Consider the following 24,853-nt stretch of genomic DNA (forward strand, 5'->3'; position numbering starts at 1 on the left):
ATTTTTCTCTGGATTCATTCCCAAAACCTTGATAGAGATTTTCCCTCATTTCAGATTTCATCTTGGGAAATGGGGAAATGGATTTTGTTTCCAATTCACAATGTGATGGATTTAGGCAATAAACCAACCTGGAAAGACATAAATGCATACTTTTTATTTGATAAGCATGTAACAAGGAAAAGGCAATGATTCCTCTACTCCTGCATCACTCTTGCCATGATCATGAAAACTAAAGCTGAAGGAAAGTAAAAATTCTGATAGCAAACATAAGCAGAAGGCAGAATAACTGAGGATGAACATCACATGCAAGAAAGAGGTAACCAGCCAAGGCAGGAGAGGTTTAGGGAAACAAGGAGTGTTAAATGGTGTGAAACACCATCAAGGAGTCAAGGAAGGGTGAATGAAGCCTCTTTCTTTATGTTTATGGATTTGGAAACTTGGTGACTATATGAGGATTTGAATAAAATAATAAACGGCAAACAGAGAACTTCCAAGAGGCTCAGGTGAGATAGAATTGTTATGATAAAAAGATAATACTGGTCAAGAGAGGCATTTGCTCTGGAAGTTTGAAAGAGTTAATTCTTTGAAAAAATAATTGCATTATGTCTTATTAAACACATAATACAGTACATGATTTTACTTTTTCTCTAAACTTTAATTGAAAATTTAATAAAGATTTTACTCTATATTACAAATTCTGTCTCACTTTGAACAAAAACTATTTTCTTAGTCAATTTGAATAAGAAATAAGAATATAAGAAAATATAAGAAATAAGAAATAAGTCTTGTAGGTTAGCAAGACTTTTATTAAATAGACACTTTTTCCAGCTGAATAGAATATTTGCTGAATTCTCAGTTTAAATTAAGATAAAACTCTCAGTCAATTCCCTTTATGAGTTGTTTGTTTTCTTAGAAGATTAGTATAGTAAATATCCTGAACAATAACAGAAATGTGTTTCTGGGTAGCCAGACTTTTTACATGGAGCGTATATAGAAGGCGGAAATTGGCAGTATTCAAAAACTCATTCCAATATACCTAGTTTTCTTAACAAAGATGAGTATTACAATTTTTCTCCAGCCCACAGCACTAAAAGGTTCCTACAGTTTTATTTTTTATTTTTCTCATTAATGTCATTGGTACATTTTAGATATACAATATGATGACGTTTATCATTGGGAATCTGTACCTTTACATGATATATCTTGATTCTTATTTTTTCCCCATTCCCCTGCCCTCCCATCAACCCCACCACCCTTCCCTATTTACAAAGGCTTTGTTTCCAGTTTTTGCATTTCTCATATTTATTCCTTTCCCTTCTTCCCTTTTGCCTACCTCTCCCACTTCTGCTTCCCCTTTGGAAATCTTCCTGTTTCACATTATCTATCATACATTTTGAAACTTATTTACATTTTCAGTTTCTCACACCAGAGAAACTATTTAGTATTTACACATTTTTGTCCTATTTATTTCACTTAAGAATATGGTCTCAATGTGTATCCATTTAGCTATAAATCTCTCTAGTTTCTCATTCTTTATGGAATAGCACTAATAGAGTAGAACTCCATTTTGTAAAAATAATATAAGCACATATTTTCTTTATCCAGTCTCCAATTGATGGGCAATTGGGCTGTTTCCAAGTTTTAACTATCACAAACTGTGCCACTATAAACATGGGTTTACATATATTGGTGTGGTATGAGTTTTTAAATTCTTTTAGGAAGATACCCAACAGGGGAATAGCTGGGTCAAATGGGACCTCTAATCCTAGTTTTTTGACGTATCTCCATACAGATTTCCACAATGGTTTCACCAGTCTACACTCCCACCGACAGTGGAGAAGGGTTCCTTTTTCCCTACAACCCTGCCAGCATTTGTTATTGTTTGATTTCATGATAGCAGCCATTCTTTCTGGGGTGAGGTGGAATCTCAGCATCGTTTTCATATGCATCTCTTGAATGACCAGTGATGTTGAACATTTTTTCATATTTTTATTTGCTATTTCTACCTCTTTATATAAGAAATGTCTGTTCACTTCAGATGCCCATTTTTGGATTAGATTTTAAATTTGAAATGTCTAATTTTTTTAAGGTCTTTACATATTCTAGATAGTACACCTTTGTCTGAGGAACAGCTGGAAAAATTTTTGTCCCACATTGTGGGTTGTCTCTTCATGCTGTTGGTGGTTTCTCTTGCTGTGCAGAAGCTTTTTAGTAAGATGAGATCCCACTTGTTGATTCTTTGTGCTAGTTCACCTGTGTTAATGAAATCTTCCCTCTGCCAATATCTTAAAGAGTTGTACCTAAACTCTCTCCCAGAAGGTTAAGTGTTTCTGTTTTAATATTTAGATTTTTGATCCACTTCAATTATAGTTTAGTGCATGAGAGATATAGGCCTAGTTTTAATCTTTGGCAAGTTGAAACCCAATTTTTCCAGCACCATTTATTAAAGAGGCTATCTTTCCTCCAGTGAGGATGTTTGGTCCTTTGTCTAATATGAAGTGGCTGAGTATATCTGGAGTTTTTTCTTCATCTTCTAATTTGTTCCACTTATCCACAAGTCTGGCTCTTTGCCAGCACCATATTGTTTTTATCACAGTAGCTTTGTAGTATAGTTTCAGGTTGGGGATTATGATACCCCCAACCTTGTCTTTGTTGCCTAGAATTGCTTTTGCTACTAGGTCTCTTCTGGTTCCAAATAAATTTTTGGACTGTTTTCTCTAGTTCTGTGAAATATGTTGTTGAAATTTCAATTGGGATTGCATTGAATCTATATAGCAGTTTTGGAAGTATGGCCATTTTCACTATATTGGTTCTTCCTATCCAGGGGCAAGAGATGTCTTTCCATTTTCTGATACCCTCTTTGATCTCTTTTTTTCAGAGTGCTGTAGTTTTCAGAGTAGACGCCTTTAATTTCTTTCATTAAGATGATTCCTAGGTATTTCAATTTTTTGGATATTATTGTGAAAACATTTGTTTCTCCAGTTCCTTTCTCAATGAATTTTTTGTTTGTGTACAGGAAGGCTATTAATTTTTGTGTGTTGACTTTGTATCCAGCTACTTTACTGAATTTGGCTATTAAGTATACAAGACTTGGTGGAGTTCTTGGAGTCTTCTATATCAAGTATCACCTCATCTGCAAATAATGACAATTTAACTTTTTTGTTTCCTATCTATTCTTTTTCTTTATCTTGTCTAATTGCTGTGGCTAATGTTTCCAAAACTATATTGAACAAGAGTGCTGATAGTGGACATCCTTGCCTTGTTCTTGATTTTAGGGTGAAGGATTTCAGTTTTTTCCATTTAGTATGATGTTGGCTGTTGGTTTTTCATAGATGGCTTTTATCAGGTTGAGATAGAGATCATCTATTCCAATTTTTTGTAGGGTTTTTATCATGAATAGGTGTTGGATTTTCCCAAACACTTTTTCTGCATCTATTGAGATGACTATATGATTTGTGTCCTTGGCACTAATAACATAGTGTATTACATTTATTGATTTCTGTATGTTGAACCATCCCTGCTCCCCTGGGATGAATCCCACTTGGTCAGGGTATATGATCTTGATGATCTGTATTCTATTTGCCAGTATTTTATTAAGAATTTTTGCATCTATGTTCATTGGTGAGATTGGCATATAATTCTCTTTTTCGGTTGGGTCTTTCTCTGCTTTGGGGATCAAGGTGATGCTTGCTTCCAGGAATGAATTTGGAAGTATTGCTTCCCTTTCAACTTCACTGAAGAGTTTAAACAGTAGTGGCAATAGTTCTTCTCTAAACGCCTTATAGAATTCAGCAGTGAAGCCATCAAGACCCAGGCATTTCTTAGTTGGTAAGATTTTAATTACATTTTCAATTTCATTGATTGATATTATGTTGTTTAGAATTTTTAGCTCCTCTTCATTCAACTTTGGTTTTATATATATATATATATATATATATATATATATATATATATATATATATAAATCTGTCCACTTCTTCTGTGTTTTCCATCTTATTGATGTTTAGGTTCTCAAAGTAGGTATTAATGATCCTCAGTATTTCTGCTGGGTCTGTTGTAATTCACCCTTTTCATTCCTAATTGCACAGATTTGGACCTTTTCTTTCATTTTATTGATAAGGTTGGCTAAGGATTTGTCAATTTTGTTTATTCTTTCGAAAAACCATTTCTGTTCTGATGTTTATAATTTCCTCCCTTGTATGAGCTTTATTTTTGTCCTGCTCTTCTTTTTCTAGAAGCTTGAGGTTCAGCTTCAGATTGTTTAATTGGGCTTACTCTGTTTTCCTAATAAGAGTCTTTACTGCTATGAATTTCCCTCACAAGACTGCTTTCATTGCATCCCATAGATAGTGATAAGTTTTACTGGCATTGTCATTTAATTGTAGAAACTGTCTGACTTCTTCTCTAAAATCTTCTGTGACCCATGAGTTATTCAGAAATGTGTTGTTCAATTTCCATGTGTTTATGAAATTCATGTAGTTTCTTTTGCTATTGATCTCCAGTCTCATCATATTATGGCCTGATAATATACAGGGGATAACTTCAATTCCTTTCTACTTACTTAAAAGTATTCTATGAGCAAGTATGTGGTCTACTTTGGAGAACAACTCATGTGCACCTGAAACGAATGTGTACTCTGATTTTGGGGGGTTGAACATTCTGTAAACATCTGTTAAGTTTGTTTGTTCAAGAGTTTGGTTGAGTTCTAGAGTTTTGTTGTTTACTTTCTGTCTAGTTGATCTATCTATTTGTGACAGTGGGGTATTGAGGTCCCCGACTACTATTGCATTAGTGCCAATTTGATTTTTCATGTCTGTTATTATTTGTTTTATATAATTGGGTGCACTAGTATTTGGGGCATATATATTAATGATTGTCATCTCTTCCTCTTAGATTGTTCTCTTTAGAAGGATGTAGTGTCCTTCTTTGTCTCTTTTAATTAGTGTTGGTCTGAAATCCATTTGATCTGCAAATAGGATAGCCACTCTTGCTTTTTTTCCAGTTCCTGTCTCATGGAGTATTGTTTTCCACCCTTCAACTTTCAGTCTATGAGTTTCTTTTTGAATTAAGTGTGTTTCTTGTATGGAGCATGTTGTTGGATCTTGCTTCTTGACCCATTCTGCCAGTCTATTTCTTTTGATTAGTGAATTGAGACCATTAACATTGATGGTTATAACTGATATGTATTGACTTATCCTTGTCATGATCTTTTCCTGCTGTTGGATTCTCCACCTCTGCATTTAATTTCTTGTTTTTCCTGAAGGATTTATTCTGGTGGACTTCCTGGGGTTGTGATCCTCATTGTCTTTTCCTAGGATTTTGTCTATAATTTTTTGGAGTGCTGGTTTGGTATTCATGAATTCCTCAGGTGTTGACTGTCATCAAAGTATCTCATTTCTCCACCAATTTTGAAAGATAGTATGGCAAGGTGCATCAGTCTGGGTTGGAGGTTGTTTTCTTTTAAGGCTTGAAATACTTCACTCCAGGCTCTTCTTTACTTGATGGTTTATTTTGAGAGGTGTGCTGTGATTCTGATTGGCTTTCCTTTGTAGGTGATTCATTTCTTTTCTCTAACTGCTTGTAGTATTACATTCTTCTGTTGGGTTTCAGGAATCTTAACTATTATATGCCTATATGTAGGGTTTTTTTTATCATGGATAGTTGGAGTCCTATATGCCTCACCTATCTGTATATCAAATTCTTTTCCCCTGCTTAGGAAGTTTTCTGCCATTACTTCTGGGGACAGTCTTTTAATGTCATTTGCATTCTCTCCTGTTTCTTCATTGGCTCTGATCGGTCTTATGTTATTCTTCTTTGTATTCTTCTAGCAGCTGCTGGATTGATTTCTCATAGTCCCTTACTTTTTTTATGAAATCTTTCTTTTCCTGGTCACTTATTGCAATTCTGTCTTTCATATCTAACATTCTTTCCTCATATTGGCTCATTCTGCTGTGTAAACTTTCAGTGGAGTTTTTAATCTTTTGGATATCTGTTTGGATCTGTTTTATGGATTCCATTTGTTTCCTATGCTGGGATTCTACCATGTTCTTCAGCTCCTCTATTTTTTTATCTGTGTGTTCTCTAGAATTATTAATCATGTCTTTAACCATGGACACAATCTCTGTTGTTATCTGAGATATTATTTCTGATTTAATTTTTTCCAGATCCTCTTTCATTGCCAGTTCAGGGAGTCCAGGTGATTCAATATCAGATTGCTCCATCTCATTGCTCCTTGGGGTTGCCTTTGGAGATCTGGAATCTGTTTTTGATTCTTGTTTACGTGTCTTCTCATTTCACCGGATGCAATCTGTTGTGCCTTTGGTGTGGTGATGCTTATCTCACCCAGTGGACTTCAATTCTAAGCAAGCTTCAGAGAGGCCTTCTCTCTGCTGCTCACCACAGATTCAAATCCTAGGTTCAGAATGATTGCCTTCTGAATCCCTGTACTACACTGTTGCCCCAGGCATCTGGCTGGGGCCTGGATTCCTATGTAGCTGTTATCCAGGCTAGCCTTTGGCTGGGGCTTGTGCACCAAAGCTGCTGGTGTCTGAGCAGTGCCCTGGCTGAGGCCTGGGCACCCACACCACTGTTGTCAGACAGGCTTCTGGGTGGGGTCTGTGCACACTTATGGATGGTATCTGGGCCAGTGTCTCTTCTACAGTTTGACTTTTATAACATATTGTAATCTTCACTTATTCAGTCCAATTTTGTTACTTTTACCTTAGTTCTTAGAAGTGATAAAAACATAATTCTAAAGTATAAGCTAGACCTTAAATGTTGGAGCCTCTTTTGGCTCCCACTATCTGCCTTTCCTTTATTTTCAGATATTAGATTATTATGTGATAAGGTGAAGGTCCATACAGTTTCACATGAACATTATTTTTTAGCATAGTTTATCTCATCTCAGTGATACAGGTATATTGTCCCATTGTTGTCTGGAAAGGTAGGGTCTAGGACAGTTTGAGAACTCATGTAATCTGTGTGCCTGAGCCCACTGAGCCTTTTGTGTGGAAAAAGCCATTCCAAACATTGTCTGAAGACCACCTCCAAAACAAAGAGCCCCAAGTGGTATCAAAAGACCCAATATTTCAAATGGTAGAGGAAGTCATCCAATCAAGGTATAGAAATATGCATTGGAGAATGTTGGTAAGGAAGTAATAAAAAGATGAGTTTTGAGAGAAATGAACTTTTTGGAGAATGAATTTGCAAGCTGTTATGGCTTGAAAATCAGACAAAATTTTGTACATTGAGCACTGGATGGACATAAATAAACAAAATGAAATACAGAGTATTTGCATTTGAATGTTATTTCACCTAAGTGGTAATATGAAAAATAAGTCTCGGGCCGGGGATTAAGCTCAGTGCTTTCACCACCTGCTGCACAAGTGCAAGGACCCGAGTTCAATCCCTGGTACCAAAAAAATTTTTTTTTAAAAACTTTCTATCCAAAGTGAAAGATGATGGTTTTCTTCAGGTAACCTGATTTCAGGTGGTAGGTCAAACTTCATTCCCTTTTTTCATGAATTCCACCATGTGCTCATTATAAGGCATTGATTCTTATATTATGGACAGAGCCACAGAAATTTTCCAGGGCATTTTACTGTAAATGTCCACATAATTTAGGCCACAACTTTGCTCATGTCATTTTATAACATTTTATAAGCAATATGAATTTTGCTATCACTGTTTATTAATTGTTGCTGATTTTTTCATCCCTTCGTCTAACTTAAATGTTCATACAAGTGAAAAATATAAATTTTATAATATGGGAATGAAATTAAGGAACTATTACATGGTTAGTAATATACATTCTTCAGAAAACATGCATACTTATACAATTTCTATACAATTTTCTACAACAAAAATTCTCTAGAATTTAATTTTAATGGCATATCAAAATTCATTATTTTATGACTCTGTCCTATTACTCTTCCTATTAAATTAGTAAAGTAGCATAAAGCCACAATTCAGATTTTTCCTTATTTTAGACTAGAAGAAATAAGATTATATACATAAAATATATATATACATAAAACATATATATATATATGTATGTGTATATATATGGGCTTTGTGCTTCTCATCTGTTAGCCCAGATAATTTTCTGTGATGTTTTATAATGTTTGACTGTGTTACCTATCATACCCTCAAATCTATATAAGCAGAATATTCTATTTCTTATATTTCTATCTAATACCAAAAAAAATTGAGGTTAGAATGCTAACTGCTGATTGATGACAAGCCATAATAAATGGAAAATTCTGTGCATGCATGTAATCTTCACATATGTCATAGGAAAAAACAAATATTTAAGTGGTATTACTCCTAGTGCTCTTATTTGAACATAATTTGATCTTACAATATGATCCATTAGTATTTAGTTTTTCTCTCATTAAAGAAAAGTCACTGTAGGTGATCCATGGAAAATTCAGTTGGTTCTCAAAAACTGAGTTCTTTTATTGGTTTTCATTCTCCTAAGTATAGCCTGGTATATTAAGAAAAAACAAGATAAAAAAAGAGAATAAACAAGATAATTTTTCAATTAAAAGCAAAGATCACAGTGAGGTAGTCTTTTGCACTGAATATAAGCAGATATCACCCAGCTCTAAAGATGCTTGAGGTATAAATAACTGATAGCAGAACATAGAATGAAAACAGGAATTTCTCTCCATCTTGCTTTAGCTGCAGATTCTAATATAGCATTGCATGAGAGAAAATAGCTATTTTTACCAATACTCCAAAATTGTAATCTTTACTTTTTATTCTCTATATATCTGAAATACTAATTGTGAACAAGAAAGATAATATAAAAGCTAATCACTCTTATGAAAAATAGTTTATCTCATCTCATGCAATTGATTGATTGTCCCATTGTCCCTAACTCATCCAGTGAATATAAGGGTCACTCTGTAGATACGATCCACTCTTCATTTAAAAAGATCTGCAAAAGGAATCCAGTGCTCTGAGAAGTGCTCTCGGTATTCCACCTCACAGTAACACTCCAAAATAACTGCATAGCATCTGTTGTCTTGCTAAAAAGTAAAATAAAATCAAGAACATAATCTCACATGCTTGAAAGAAATATATGCAAAATTATAATCTAGAGAAACATTGTTTTCATAATGATATCAAAATGTCTTTAGATTATTTATAAGCTACTAGATTTGCTTTGTTTTTAGTAACTGTGTTCCCAGAGGCTTGGCAGTATGTTGGACAGAGTACAAACTTATTTTCTGTACTTACAATACTAATATTAAACATTTCAGTCTATTAAATAAAATGATTTTCAAATAAGTTTTATCACAGTGTTACTTCCAATGTATCAGAAAAGTATTTGAAAACATATCCATTATTTTTTTAAGGAGTAACTTACAAAAAATATTTTCTTTAAGTTATCTAATGTTGAAGGAAGAAAAATGGGCCATAAAATTTTCCTTAACAGGCAGGTTTTATAGTAATAGTAATAGACTGTTATTACTATAAAACCATGAAATAAAAAAACAATTGTACTATTCTAAGTAAAAATATACAATATTATTTTTACTGGAGTTGGAAGTTTTAAAGGGTTTCTTGTTGGGTTTTGTTTTTAAGAGTCTCAAAAAGAAAAGCAAACAAACAACAACAAAAATCCCCAAATCATTTTTTGGTAGTGATTCTCCTAATTTATTTTACCTAAATGAGTACGGATGTTCAGGATATAGCAATGTTAGTTGCTGGTGGTGTCTCAAGTGTCATCTTTATTTTTCATGTTCATGAAAATGCAGAGGTATGTGAAACATTGCTAGACATTTCTAACATTTAGTTTAGATTTTATTATCTCTAAAATAAATAATCAAGGAAATCTTCACTAATCAAATCATAAAGAGGTCTGTAAAATTAAACCACAGAAAGAAATAGAAAAATATTTTCACTACCTATTGGAGGTAGTGACCTTATAGAGATCAAAACCTAACAGTAACAGGCTACCAGATGGGGGTTTAGTTTTGTTTATTTTTTTGTTTCTTGGAGCCAAGATTTCACTTATATGCCTTGAATTAACTATGTAGCCCAGACTGGCCTCAAACTCAAGGTGATCCTCCTGCCTCAGCCTCCTGAGTGTTTGGATTACAAGTGTGTACCAACACACCTAGCTTTCAGAGAGAGTCTTGACAAGAACTGATAACAAAACAAAGTAAACAGAAACCTACTAAACAAAATTCCATTGAGATTGTTAGTGTATATTATGTCTATAAAGTTTACTATAAATAGTGAAATATAATTATCACCTATATATAAAATCTCAGATTTTCTTATCAAAATGTACTGTGTAGCGCCTGGGGCTAGCTCAGTGTTAGAGCACTTGCCTGGCATGTTCCAGAACCTGGGTTCAATCCTCAGCATTGCAAAAAAAAAAATCAAAAGGTAGAGAGTAAAAAGCAAGTGAGGCCAAGTACGGTCTTGTTCATTATTTCACTTTAAGTAAAACGTAAATGGCTAAGTTATTCTTAAATTATTTATTGGTGAAATCTGTATTTAAAAAATAAATGCAACCACTAAGAAGGAACAGACAAGAATATTTTCCAAATCTTTACAGATATAAAACCAAACATACTGATGAAAAAATTGAGAAATTCAAAAATCAACAAGTGAAAATTAGAAACAATTTTGAACATATCAATACAATCATAAATATAAAAATATATGTCAATATAAGACTGTATAATTGTGCTTATATAAATGTATATATACATGTATTTATGAATGTACACATACAACATGCTCAATTTAGTTTTGACTAAAAAATGAAATCATGGTATATGTTCCCTGAGAGAAAAAATAACAATAAAACATCAAAAAATATATAAGAAAATATATAAGAAAGTTGAGAGATTTTTTAAAATACCTCTTCTAGAATAATTAATTCATTGTTTTAATTTGAAAATTCTTAATATAAAAATTAGGAAGAATTTTTTGTAGGGATATGAAAATACTTTTCATCAAGAGTGTTCTATAAAATGTAATATAAACCATGTAATCATAATTCTGTAGGCACAGAAACATAAAAAACTCTGTAAACAAACAAAAATCCTCCTGAGGAGTTAAAATTTCCTTTGTGTTATCAGTTATTGTATAGAACCATGAGGTCTTACCATATAAAGATCAAGAAATATATCCAATATTTCATTTATATAAAAATCTATATGTTTTTCTGATTAACTTTTTTATTCCTATATGTTTTTATGAAGCACACAACTTCCAACAAAAATACCAATCATCATTGTCAAGGAATATGAAATAAAGTTCATACAAATTATTTCAAGGACATATAAATTCTACTGAGAATTGAATTGAACAGTACCATGGATATAGCTGTAAAGGTAGAATATTTATAAAATCATTCAAAATTTTTAGACTACCATAGAAAAAGAAACAATCTACAAATTAGGATAATTTCAGAAGGCTTTATTGCTGACTATGCACAAGGTAAATTATTTTGCATTTCATCTTTGTCAGGTTTTATATTTTAAAGCTGTGGGTACTATCCAGCTCCAATGTATTTTACTGTTAAAAATCCAAGGCTTTTTGTGAGTGTCTCCATGACAAAATGTATAAACGTCCACAAGTATAGTCATGTAGTAATAATAAAAGACATTTAGGAAAATATTGTGATTAACAATTTGTAGGAAATTAAGAATTAAAATAAATAGTTGTTAAATTGTGGTGCTTTAAAATATCAATTGTTCTTAAATTTATTCTTATTTTGTACAAAAGAATGAATCCAAAAAATCTACATCAAATAAAGACAAAAAACATAATGATCTTACAACTGATAATACAGATAATATACCTATGGTATATAGCACAGAATGGCAATCAACAGTCCTCAGAACAAATCCAGCCTCTTCCTCTTTTTGTAATGAAGTTCTATGGGAACACAAATACTCTTTTTAGTTTATGTACAATCTATGATTGGTTTTCACTGCAAGATAGAGTTAAATAATTGTTAACATAGTCAAAAGGCCTGTAAAGACCAAAACATTTAGTGTATGGCTTTTTATAGAAAAAGTTTGCCTACCCTGGTACAAAAGAATTCCATGATGAACATAAATGAAAGCTATACTAAAAATATAACCCAAATCAACTAATCTTTAGTTTCATGAGAGTCCTTGGGCTTCACAATCTTAAAAGATGACTAAACTCTATATTATCTAAGGAAATAAAGCATCTTAGTATAGTATTAAAGATTATAAAATATAATCATTAATAATTACCAAAAAAGTCCCTTCATCATTTGCTTTTATTCTATATTTAGAGAAAATTTCTCTATCTCATTTGATTTTTATCATTCAAAAAAGACAGATTTACTTTATTAAATGATATTCACAATTGAAAATGCTTGGTATATACTTAATACACCTTTGGAATATTTCACAATTATGCTAAAATAACAATATAGTCTCTGAATTACAGCCTTCAGTGTTATTTCTTCTCCTATAGAAAAGCCTGACATTCAGCCAGAACCCTTGCATTTTTAGTGACTAGCCTGCCACACATTAAGTGTTCTACTACTGGAAAATGTTTTGTAACCTTTGTCTTTTATTACCCACTGGATGTTAAAGGAAGATTTGTGTACTTCATTTTTCTGCAGACATTTGGCAGGGAAATAAAAACAGTTCACATAACTTGTATTAATCATAAACACACAACTTCCAGAGATAGCATTTTATTTGAAGATAATGAAATAGTCGTGGTTGGTTAGTCTTTGATTTACTTTAAATTTCTATTGCTGATCTTTTCATTTAAATAGATTTGTAAGTCTCCTCCTTAGACATTTTATCTAGAAACAAACTTTCTATGGTTTTAAATGAATATTGATTTGTCTTTTAGTTTTAAAAGGTATTAGTTGAGCCTCAAAATCTATCAGTGATTATTATAATTAAATAGTACACATAAAATGACTCCTTTTAATTAATCTTGTTTACCAGCTAATGACTACTTTTTTCTCATTTATTTCCATGAAATTCAGTTCCCTTCTTTAGTTGGTCTAATAGTATTTTTTCAGGAAAAAATACAATAAAAATAGTGATATTATCTATAATTATCTATAAACAGTATAATATCTATAAATAGTATAATAGTATAATATCTAAAAAATAATTATATAGATCTATTAAATGATTGTTTTAAAGTGGTGAAGAAAGGAAGAATGAAGACAGTTGTTTGGTTCTTTAAAATAGTTTATATTTCAGGAGTTGAAAATAATGTTCTTTCTCTTCTCATCCAAATAGTTCTGCATTTGAAAAGAAAAAGGAAAAATTAACTGGTCCTGAGGAATATGTCATAATTATTCAATTTTTAAGATGAAACAAAATGCTTAATTTTTCTTTAATTTTATACTAACATTTGTTATTAATATATTAAAAGAATTATTCTTATTTTTTCAGCTTTTCATGCCTTTTCATGCCTTTTCAACTTCTGAAACTGGCTTAAACTATTAAAGGATTTATAATCCTTTTGGCTTTTATTCCAAAATGTACCTGAGATCATGTCAACTCATTGGTGAAATTGTACATCACTTTGATAAGATTATGGGGAAATTTAAAGGTTCCACTTCTGTAACTTATCTGCCAGACAAAAGCATTTCTATGCCATTTAAGGGCATTGGCACAAGTTCTGTGACTTTTATCCAATGTGCAAACAACCTTGAATTGAAGATGTGCATAGGTGTTGCTTTTGTCTAATGATTTGGAGTATATTATATTATGCAGGAAGCCTACTACATGTTTAAAGGATTTGTGACATCTTGAACTGAAAAGAATAGAAATTGTTTAAAGTGAAGAGGCTTTTCTATTTTGATTTCCTGTAGGGAGAAAGCAAACTAAAGGAACTACAGAAATTCAAATACGGGCCACTTTTCAGTGACTGGGGATGGAACCAAGATTACAGGCAGCAGAGCCAAAAGCCCCTAGGAGAGGTAGACTCAAGGAGCCACCCTAGGCTGTAAATAACAACATTTCTTTCTCCCAGAACACAAGCAACTAGCATAACAGATGCACAAAAGACATTTGGTAAAATTCAAGATACAATTACAATGCCAAAATAAACATTTACTAAATTAGAAATGGTTGGAAACTTTCAAGGCTCACCAAAGAATTTTCATATATATAGAGACAGCAAATATAATTGAGGTAAAAATAGAAGCTACCTCTTAAAAATATGGTCTAGATCAAGGATGACTAATACCACACCTATGCTCCTAGGTAGCAGAAGAAATTAGAAAATATAAGATAAGGAAGCAAAAAATATTTGGACATTTAAAAAGAAAATAATTTTATCACATACATTTAAAAAATCAAAAAGAATTCACAAGGTGAGGACCACTCGACATGCCCACCTGCAAACAGCTTAGCTATGCAGGCTCCTGCAACCCCATTCTCCCCACCCTGGACTCCTGGATGTGCCTCTACCAGGTGCCCCACTACAGAGGCACAGAGGGGCCAAAAGGGCATTGTCCAGAGCTACAGAAGTGAACAACAAATAAAGGGCCTCTCTCAGACTCCTTGATGAAAACTGAAGCCCACTGGAAAAGTGAAGAAAATCTCTGGAATAAAGGCACACCAGACCACTGTACTTGGTAAGTTGGAGGGATCATCATCTCCCATTGGAACCTGGACTCTATCTTCAGGGGAAGGGCAGCTGGAACCTGCATTAGAACCTTGCAGAGTTTAACCCTGCAGGAGGAGAAGGAGTTCAACTTGGGACTTACAGCCAGAAATCTGCCTGAATCTCACGGGTCTGTGACTGCCTTCCTGAGACTCATTGACTTATATCTGCACACTGCTGTCCATGTTGTCTTTTGTGACAGCAGAGACATACCCTGAAAGAGGCCCTTCATTTTTATCTTTTATTTGTTATTTTCAAAATTATTATTAGTATTTTTTTGGTCTATTTTTAATTTTTTTTTCTTTTCCTACTCTTTTCAAATTTTTATTTTTCTCTTTTTCCTTTCTTTTCTCTTTTCTATCTCTCTCTCCCTAACTCCCTTGCTGTCCCATATTGTTCTTCATCTCCCTTTGTATTCCTGTTCTGGCCCTAATTCAGATTTCTTCTTTATTTTTCTTTTATTCTCTTTTTCTTTTCTCACCTGTGTCCTCTAGCTACACTGCTAAACTTCCCCTATCCTTCTACCTACCTATCCCTTCTTCCTCAACTCCTTCTAACTCCCCATCCTGAAGGGTAAAGTTGCTATATTGAAGAGTGTATTCATTATAAATGTATGTTGGGTTGGTCCTTGATTTTGACTTAATTCACAGAGTTAAAGCTGATAGATTAATAACTACCACAAATTGTGATTTTCTAAAATGTACTTCATGCTATGGCATTGCTGATTGTATCACTTCGGCTAAGGTGTTGTGATTGATCTAATCAGTTGTCCTTCCTGGTATAATGAAAATGAGATAGTCTCAGAGCCATTAGACACTCAAAACCTAAAGACCAGCTATATCTGGAAGACACACCTGAGCAGCAATCATTCCATAAGGGTCCTAACTACAACCAACAAAGACTTTTACAACAAGCAACTTCAAAGTATCAACCCAGGAATTAAATCAAGGACAATACCAAAAACAAAAATGAGAAGACATTTAAGCAAGGTACAGACTCCGATTTCCACCCAACAAAAGGCAAATTCTGGGGGAAATGAGGTTGAAAAGCCTGATAATCAACCACCTGAACACCCTGAATTGATAGCGCAGGACATAACAAAACAGATGAATGAGGCTCTAGAAAAATTCAAAGCAGAAATAATGTCCCAGATAACTACAGAGATGGTGAGCAGAGTGAAAGACATAATCACAGGCTCTAGAACAGAAACAGATAAAAAAAAAATAGGTGAGCTCAGAAACATGTTGGAAGCCATTAATGCCCAGCATAAGAAAGAAATGGAAGCCATGAAACAGATTCAAACAGATATCTAGGACATTAAAAACTCCATTGAAAGTATGCATAGCAGATCAAGGGAATGTGAAGACAGAATATAAGATATAGAAGAGAGGATTGTGGTTAAGGACCATGAAAACAAAGATTTCTTAAAAATAGTAAGGGACCATGAGAAATCAATCAAACAACTGCTAGATGATGCAAAGAAGAATAACATAAGACTGATAGGAGTCCATGAAAAAACAGGAGAAAGCACAATTGACATAAAAAAACTGTTCACAGAAATAAGAGTGGAAAACTTCCCAGACAAAGGGAGAGAATTGGACATACAGATAAGTGAGGCATATAGAACCCCAACTGGCCATGATCAAAAAAAAGTCTACACCTATACATATAATAGTCAAGATCCCAGAAACCCAACAGAAGAACAAAATCCTAAAAGCAGTTAGAGAAAAGAAACAAATCACCTACAAAGGAAAGCCCATCAGAATCACAGCAGACTTCTCAACACAAACCCTCAAATCAAGGACAGCCTGGAGTGAAGTATTTCAAGCCCTAAAAGAAAATGACTTCCAACCTAGACTGTTGTATCCTGCAAAATTATCTTTCAAAATTGATAGGGAAATTAGATACTTCCATGACAAAGAACACCTGAGAAATTTCATCAACACCAAACCAGCACTCCACACAATTCTAAGCAATATCCTAGAAAAAGACAAAGAAGGTCACAACTCCATGAGTCCCAACAGAGGGAAGCCACCAGGCAAGGTAAGAAACTTAAGGGAAAGGGGGGGAAAAAAAGAAATAAAAGAGCCAAAAACAGTCAAATATCATGACAAGGATGAGTCAATTTCTATCAATTATAACCATCAATGTTAATGGCCTCAATTCAGCAGTCAAAAGAAATAGACTGGCAGAATGGATTAAGAAACAAAATCCAGCAATATGCTATATAAGAGAAACACACCTAACTCAAAAAGAAATTCATAGACTGAGAGCAAAAGGATGTAAAACAGTTCTCCACATGACAGAAACCCAGAAAAAACCAGGGATAGCAATCTTAATTGCAGACAAAGTAGATTTCAAACAAAAACTAATTAAGAGAGACAAAGATGGTCATTACATCCTTGTGAAGGGAACAATCCAAGAGGAAGAGATGACAATCCTAAATATATATGCACCAAATACTAATGTCCCCAACTATACAAAACAAATATTAATGGACATGAACAACCAAATAAGCACTAATACAATTGTAGTGGGAGACATCTTTACCCCACTATCACAAATAGACAGATCATCTCGACAAAAAATTAACAATGAAATTCTGGAACTGAACCAAGCTATTGAACAAATGGACTTAATAGATGTTTACAGGGTGTTCCACCCCACAAAATCAGAATACACATTCTTTTCAGCTGCATATGAGTCATTCTCCAAAATAGATCACATGCTAGCTCATAGGACATGTCTAAGTAAATGTAAAAGAATTGACATTATCCCCTGTACATTATCAGACCATAGTGCAAAAAAATTGGAGATCAATAACATTAGAAACTGCAAAACCCCCAAATAACATTGAAATTGAGTAACTACCTCCTGAACAATCAATGGGTCACAGGAAATTAAAGAAGAAATTAAACAGTTTCTACAAGTAAAGGATAATGCCAGTACAATATACAGGAATCTATGGGACACAATGAAAGCAATTGTATGCAGGAAATTCATAGCAGTTAACACCCATATAAGGAAAATAGAGAGAACTCAAATAAATAACCTAATGCAGAACTTCAAGCTCCTAGAAAAAGAAGAGCATAACAAACCCAAAGCTCATACAAGACAGGAAATTATAAAGATCAGAGCAGAAATCAATGCAATGGAGACTAAGAGAATGATAAAAAAAACAACAACAATGAATCAAAGAGTTGGTTTCTTGAAAGAATAAATAAAATTGATAAACCTTTAGCCAACCTTATCAAAATAGGAGAGAAAAGGCTCAAATCCATGCAATTAAAAATGAAAAAGGAGAAGTCACAACAGACCCAGCAGAAATCCTGAGGATCATCAATACCTACTTCAAGAGCCTGTACTGTAATAAAATGGAAAACACAGAAGAAATGGACAGATTCCTAGATACATACAAATTGTCAAAGTTAAATGAAGAAGATATAGAAATTCTAAACACCCCAATTACAATCAGTGAAATTGAAAATGTAATAAAAAAATTACCAACAAAGAAAAGCCCAGGTCCTGATGGCTTCCCTGCTGAATTCTACATGACATTTAAAGAAGAACTATCACCATTACTCTTTCTTTTTTTAGTTCTTTTATTGGTACATTTTAGGTACACAATTTGTTTACATTTATCATTGGGTGTTTGTACCTGTACATGATATATCTTGGTTCTTATTTTTTTTCCCGATTACCTGTGCACCCTTCACCCACTCCACCCTTCCCTATTTATATAGATTTCATTTCCATTTTTTTTCCTTTTCTCATAGTTTTTCCTTTCCCTCCTTTAAAATGAAGAATTGATAATTTGAAATAGGAATAAAGGTTCAAAGATGGAGTGAAGGGAGCAGAAAGGGAAAGGAAAAGAGGGATATCACCATTACTCTTTAAACTCATCAAGGAAATTGAAAGGGAAGCAATGCTTCCAAATTCATTCCTGGAAGCAAGTGTTACTTTGATTCCAAAACCAGGGAAAGACCCAACCTGTAGGGAACAGGGAAAGGGGACAATGCTAGGACCTCTGCAGTAACTCCTAGTCTCCTGCAAGCCACAGCAACACAAGGTAAATTAACTTTTTATACAGGAAAGATAGAAAAAATGAGACTTTGAGAAAAAGCTGAGCTTTGGGCCTGATCAGTGCTGCTCTGGGCAGCAAAGACAAAAGCCCCCCTGCTTACTCCACCTTTTATTCAATACATGGCATGCAGAGGGTTTAGTACATCTGGATAAACAAGGTGTAACAAATGACTTGCAAAGAGTTCAGTACATTGGAATAAGCAAAGTGTAACAATCCAAGAACAATGAGGAACTGAGTAGATGAAGATTTTGTTTCTCCCTGGATGTCTTCAGCTGGCATAATCTTGTCCTGGAGCATCACAGCATCACTGGATCATTGAGGTCTCAGTTGTGACTAGGGGCCAATAATGGAATTATCTCTCAAAATGCCATACCTGGCCTGTAGGCAGTAGAACTAGATTTATACAAATGGTTTTTCCCTAAAATTATGTACCATTGCTCCCAACACCAACCCAAAAAGAGAACTACAGGTCAATCTCCCTAATGAACATAGATGCAAAAATCCTCAACAAGATACTGGCAAACAAAATACAGAGGGTCATCAAGAAGATCATATACCCTGACCAAGATTTATCCCAGGGATGCAAGGATGGTTCAACATACGAAAATCAATAAATGTAATACACTATATTAACAGAGCCAAGTACAAAAATGATATGATCATCTCCATAGATGCAGAAAAGGCATTCAACAAAATCCAACACCAATTGATGAGAAAAAAGAAACCCTACAGAAAATTGGAATAGAAGGTCTTTATTTCAACCTGATTGAGGATATCTATGAAAAACCAACAGCCAACATCATGCTAAATGGTCAAAGACTGAAAAGCTTCACACTAAAATCAGGAACAAGACAAAGATGTCCATTATCACCACTCCTATTCAATATCATTCTGGAAACATTAGCCACAGCAATTAGACAAAAGAAAGTAATAAAAGGAGTAAAGAAAGGAAAGGAATTAGTTAAACTGTCATTATTTGCTGATGATATGATACTTTATATAGAAGACTCAAAAAACTTGGCCAAAAAAACTTCTAGACTTAATTGACAGATTCAGTAGAGTAGGCAGATACAAGGTCAATGCTCAAAAATAAATAGCCTTCTTATACACAAAGAGCAGACTCACTGAGAGAGAAATTAGGGAAAGAATTCCTTTTATGTTAGCATTCCCCCAAAATGAAATATCTAGCAATCAATCTAATGAAGGAAGCAAAAGACCTCTACATTGAGAACACAGCAGTCTGAAAAAAGACATAGAAGAGGATGTAAGAAAATGGAAACACATCCCTTGCTCTTGGGTAGGTAGGACCAATATAGTGAAAATGGCCAGACTTCCAAAACTACTATATAGATTTAATGCAATGCCAATTGAAATTCCAACAATATACTTCACAGAAAGAGAGAAAATGGCACAAAAATTCATTATGAACTAGAAGAGACCTAGAATAGCAAAAGCAATTCTAAGCAACAAAGACATGACAGGAGGTATCAGAATCCCCAACTTGAAACTGTACTACAAAGCCACTGTGATAAAAACTGCATAGTACTGGCAAAGAAACAAACCTGAGGATCAGTGGAATAGATTAGAAGATGAAGAAATGACTCCAGACATACTCAGCCACCGCCACCTCACCTTTGACAAAAGATAGCCTATTTAATAAATGGTGTTGGGAAAACTGGATTTCAACCTGCCAAAGATTAAAACTAGACCCATATCTATCACCACACACTAAACTAAGATCACAGTGGATTAAAACAGAAACACTAAGCTTGCTGGAAGATATGTTAACTAGAACTCTTGAAGAAATTGGCATAGGAAAAGACTTTATGAACAAAACCTCAGTAGCCTGGGAACAAGCAGAAAGAATCAACAACTGGGATCTCATCTTATTAAAAAGCTTCTGCGCTGCAAGAGAAACCACCAACACAGCTAGGAGACAACCTACAATCTGGGAAAAAATTTTCAGCAGCTGTACCTCAGACAAAGGGCTACTATCTAGAATATATAAAGAACTGAAAAAAATCAGATCGCCCAAATGGAAAGACCCAATTCAAAAATGGGGATCTGAAATGAACAGACATTACTCAAACAAAGAAGTAAAAGCAGCAAATAAACATATGAAAAAATGCTCAACATCACTGGTCATTTGAGAGATGCAGATGAAAACAACACTGAGATTCCACCTCACCCCAGAAAGAATGGCTGCTATCAAGAAATCAACCAATAACAAACGCTGGTGGGGGTCTGGGGAGAAAGGAACCCTTTTCCATTGTTGGTGGGAGTTCAGTCTGGTGCAACCACTATGGAAATCAGTATGGAGATACCTCAAAGAACTAGGGCTAGAGACCCCATTTGACCCAGCTATTCCCCTGCTGGGTATCTTCCCCAAAGAATTAAAAGAATCATACCACAGTGATAAATGTGCACCCATGTTTATAGTGGCACAGTTTGTAATAGCTAAAGCTTGGAAACAGCCCAAGTGCCCATCAACTGGAAACTGGATAAAGAAGATGTGGTTTTTGTATAAAATGTAGTACTACTCAGCCATAAAGAATGAGAAGCTGGAGACATTTATAGCTAAATGGATGCATATTGAGGCCATACTCTTAAGTGAAATGAATAGGACACACATGTGTAAATACCGAATAGTTTCTCTAGTGTGAGAAACTGAAAGTGTAAATAAGGATTAAAATGAATAATTGGTACTTTGAAATTGGAAGAAAAGGTCCAAAGGTGTACGGGGAGGGAAAAGGAAAGGAGGGAAAAATTATGAGAAAAGAAAAAAACAGAAACAATGTCTATGTAAATGGGGAAGGGTGGAGGGGATGAAGGGCACACAGGTAATGGGGAAAAAAATAAGAACCAAGATACATCATATACAGGTACAAGCACCCAATGATAAATGTAAATGTATTGTATACCTAAAATGTACCAATAAAAGAACTTAAGCAAAAAAAAAAAAAAAAAAGGTTCACAAATCTGGCAAAGAGATGAATATAAAATGTCAATAATATTTAATATCCACCAGAAACAAATGATTAGAAAATAAAAGTCAAGAGAAGAAAGCATTTGCAGTAGTGTAAATATTATTTACAAGTAAGCAGATTAAATCTATCAGAAAGTATGCAAAGACTCTTTAGGTAAATTATAAAATTTCCAGGGCTATTGAAAAATAAATAAAATACCAGAGACATGTCATGATTTTAAAAAGTAAAACTTACTGTAAAATAATGATAATTTCCTCAAGAGGACCTATAGATATAGTGCAATTCTAATAAAATTGCTATTTTATTTAATGGAACATATTCAGGATTGTTATAAAATTTATATTAAATAATAAAAGGCTGATGATCAGTCAGGGCTCATTTGAATAATTATAGGATGAGAAAGCACATAGGATATACACAATAAATAAAGATGCCGGAAACATACCCAAACACTTATGGAATATTATTATATTACAAAGGCAGCAGGCCAAACTTCTATGCATAGGTAGAGTTATTTCATAAATGGAGATTAAGAAGCATGTTTATCTGCATTCATAAAAATACTGTTAGGTCCCTACCTCATAGCATATAAAAATAAATTGCAGAGGGATTAAGTACTGAAACTTCTTAGAAGAAAATATAGGCAAAATCTTTTAAAATGTGTAGAAAAGTCTTCTTAAACATTAACTACACAGGAAAGACTGGTAAATTGGACTGCATTAAAAATAATAAACTTGGTTAATCAAAAACCTAAATAAAAATGGAAGAAAATTAGGGACAACTGACAAATATAACTCATTTCAAAGTAATGAATGAATTCAAATATAAATTCTCTGGCATTAAGAATTCATAAAAATGATCTTAAATATCAAAAAGAAAAGAAAAGAAAAAATTAAACAGAATGGTTGGAAGTTATAAATGGCAATTTCAAAAATAAGAATAATTTATAACAATAAGTATATATAAAAATACTCAAAATTGTTAGTGATTGTGAAAATGCAAATAATCATAGATTTACACTCACTTGTTTGAAAAAATGCAAATAAATTGGAAAATATCAAATATTAAAATTGATATACAGCCAAAGGGTCTCTTACATTTTACTTAAAGTAGTGAAGATTGGTGCATTCACTTTGAAAATCAGTTTGACATTTTTTTCTAAACCTGAACATTCTATGCCTTATGGTGCAGAAATTTCACTCCTAAATATAAAACCAAGAAAAACTACACCATATGTACCTCAAAAGATACAGAGATATTTATAGCAGTACTTTTAACAATAGCAAAAATTTAGAAATAATTCAAATTCCAGTAAAAAAATTTGTATACATTATATAATAGTGTATTATAAAATAGTAAAAATGAAAGTTTTCAGTAATCCTACAAACGAATTTCAGATAATATAATTTGAGTAAAAAAAATCTCCAAATACACTTTAATTTAGCTTAAACTAAAATAAACAAAGAAATAAAATAAAAGATACCTTGGTATAATTAGAAATCATAAAAGAAATGACAAATAGGGATTTTAGAACATTATTTAGAATGATGTAGGTATAAACTGCAAGATAGGATAACGAAAATAATATTTTTAAAAAGAGAGAGAGAGAGACTATAAATCACCTGCCATTTCCTCCTCTGAGGATATGCTCTAGAGTGGACAAGATGGGAGACATAAAAATGATGATCCCTCATGATATCTGGTCCCACAAACCTCCTGTCATGTGAAAGTCTAGCGAAAATGACTGAGATCCTAATGTATAAAAACTTGTAAGCTACTTCTTTATGATGTGTCATCATTTTGTTCAGTCTTTTTATTGATACGTTTACAGTACATAAAGATTACATTCTTTGCGGGGAGTTGGTACCTTTTTATAACATACAGTATCTTATTTCTTTTCTCATCCTCCTGTCCTCCCTCCATCTCTTGGCCTCTTCGACCCTTTGCAGAAAAAGATCTATCTCCCTGTTTCCTGTTATCAACCTTCTATTTTGCTTCTTATTTACATTTTGGGTTTCAGATATAAGAGAAAACATGAGATATTTAAGCTTGTGTATCTGATTCTCAAAACACTAAAACAGAAATTCTACTTGACCCAGCTATTCACCTTCTGGGAATCTTCCCAAAACAGTTGAGCATATTATAGTGATACATGGATATGCATTTGTAGAGCACCGTAATTCATAAAAGCAAAATCTTGGAAGCAGCCCATATGCCCATTAACAGATGAATCGATAAAGAAAATATGGTATTCAGACACTATATAGTAATACTTTTCCACAAAGAAGGATAAAGTTGAGTCATTTGTAAGAAAATGGATGCACCTTGAGGTCATAATGTTAAGTGATGTAGTATCTTAACTGAAATAGGTGCCTTTTGGGAACATATATGGAGAACAAGCCCTAGAGGAAATATAATTGTACTTACAGAGTTGTGATACGTCTTTGTGAACAGGACACTATCCCATTTTATATTCAAGAATAATTTTGCTACTCACAATTTTAATCTCACTAGATTTTTAACACACATATTCACATTATATTTTAAATTTTGTGTGAATTTTTAATTTTTGTGTGAATTTTTTCCATAAGCCTTTTCTGTTTTCTTTACCAAAAAGTATTAAATTAATTTAAAGTAAATTATGAAAATCTTATTCATAATATGAAAAGAATATTATAATTTTTTAGTACAGGTTTGCAATACATAAAGGATACATTCATTGTGGGGAGTTGGCACACGTATACATCCTAGTCCTCTTTACTTCCCCTTTCCTCCTTTCCCTCCATCTCTAGATCCTCTACATATTTGCAAAAAATCTATCTCCTTCTTTCTTGTTATCTTTTATTTTGCTCTGTAAGATATTTATACTTTTTGTTTTTCATATAAGGCAAACCATGTGATATTTGAGCTTCTGTGTCTGATTTGTTTCACCAAGCATTATGGTCTTGACGTGGATCTATTTTCCTACAAATGACTCAAATTTATCTTTCTTTATGGATGAGTAATCTATCTATATCTATATATAATATTTTTCTTTTTTCATTCATCTGTTGATAAACATATAGACTATTTCCAAGATTTAGTTATTATGAGTCATGCTGCTATAAACATGGGTATAATACAACTGTTTTTACATATC

The sequence above is a fragment of the Heterocephalus glaber genome, unplaced genomic scaffold (assembly GCF_053883595.1).
Source record: "Heterocephalus glaber isolate CG9 unplaced genomic scaffold, H.glaber_assembly_v1.0 deba00001463, whole genome shotgun sequence".
Taxonomy (NCBI): Eukaryota; Metazoa; Chordata; class Mammalia; order Rodentia; family Bathyergidae; genus Heterocephalus; species Heterocephalus glaber.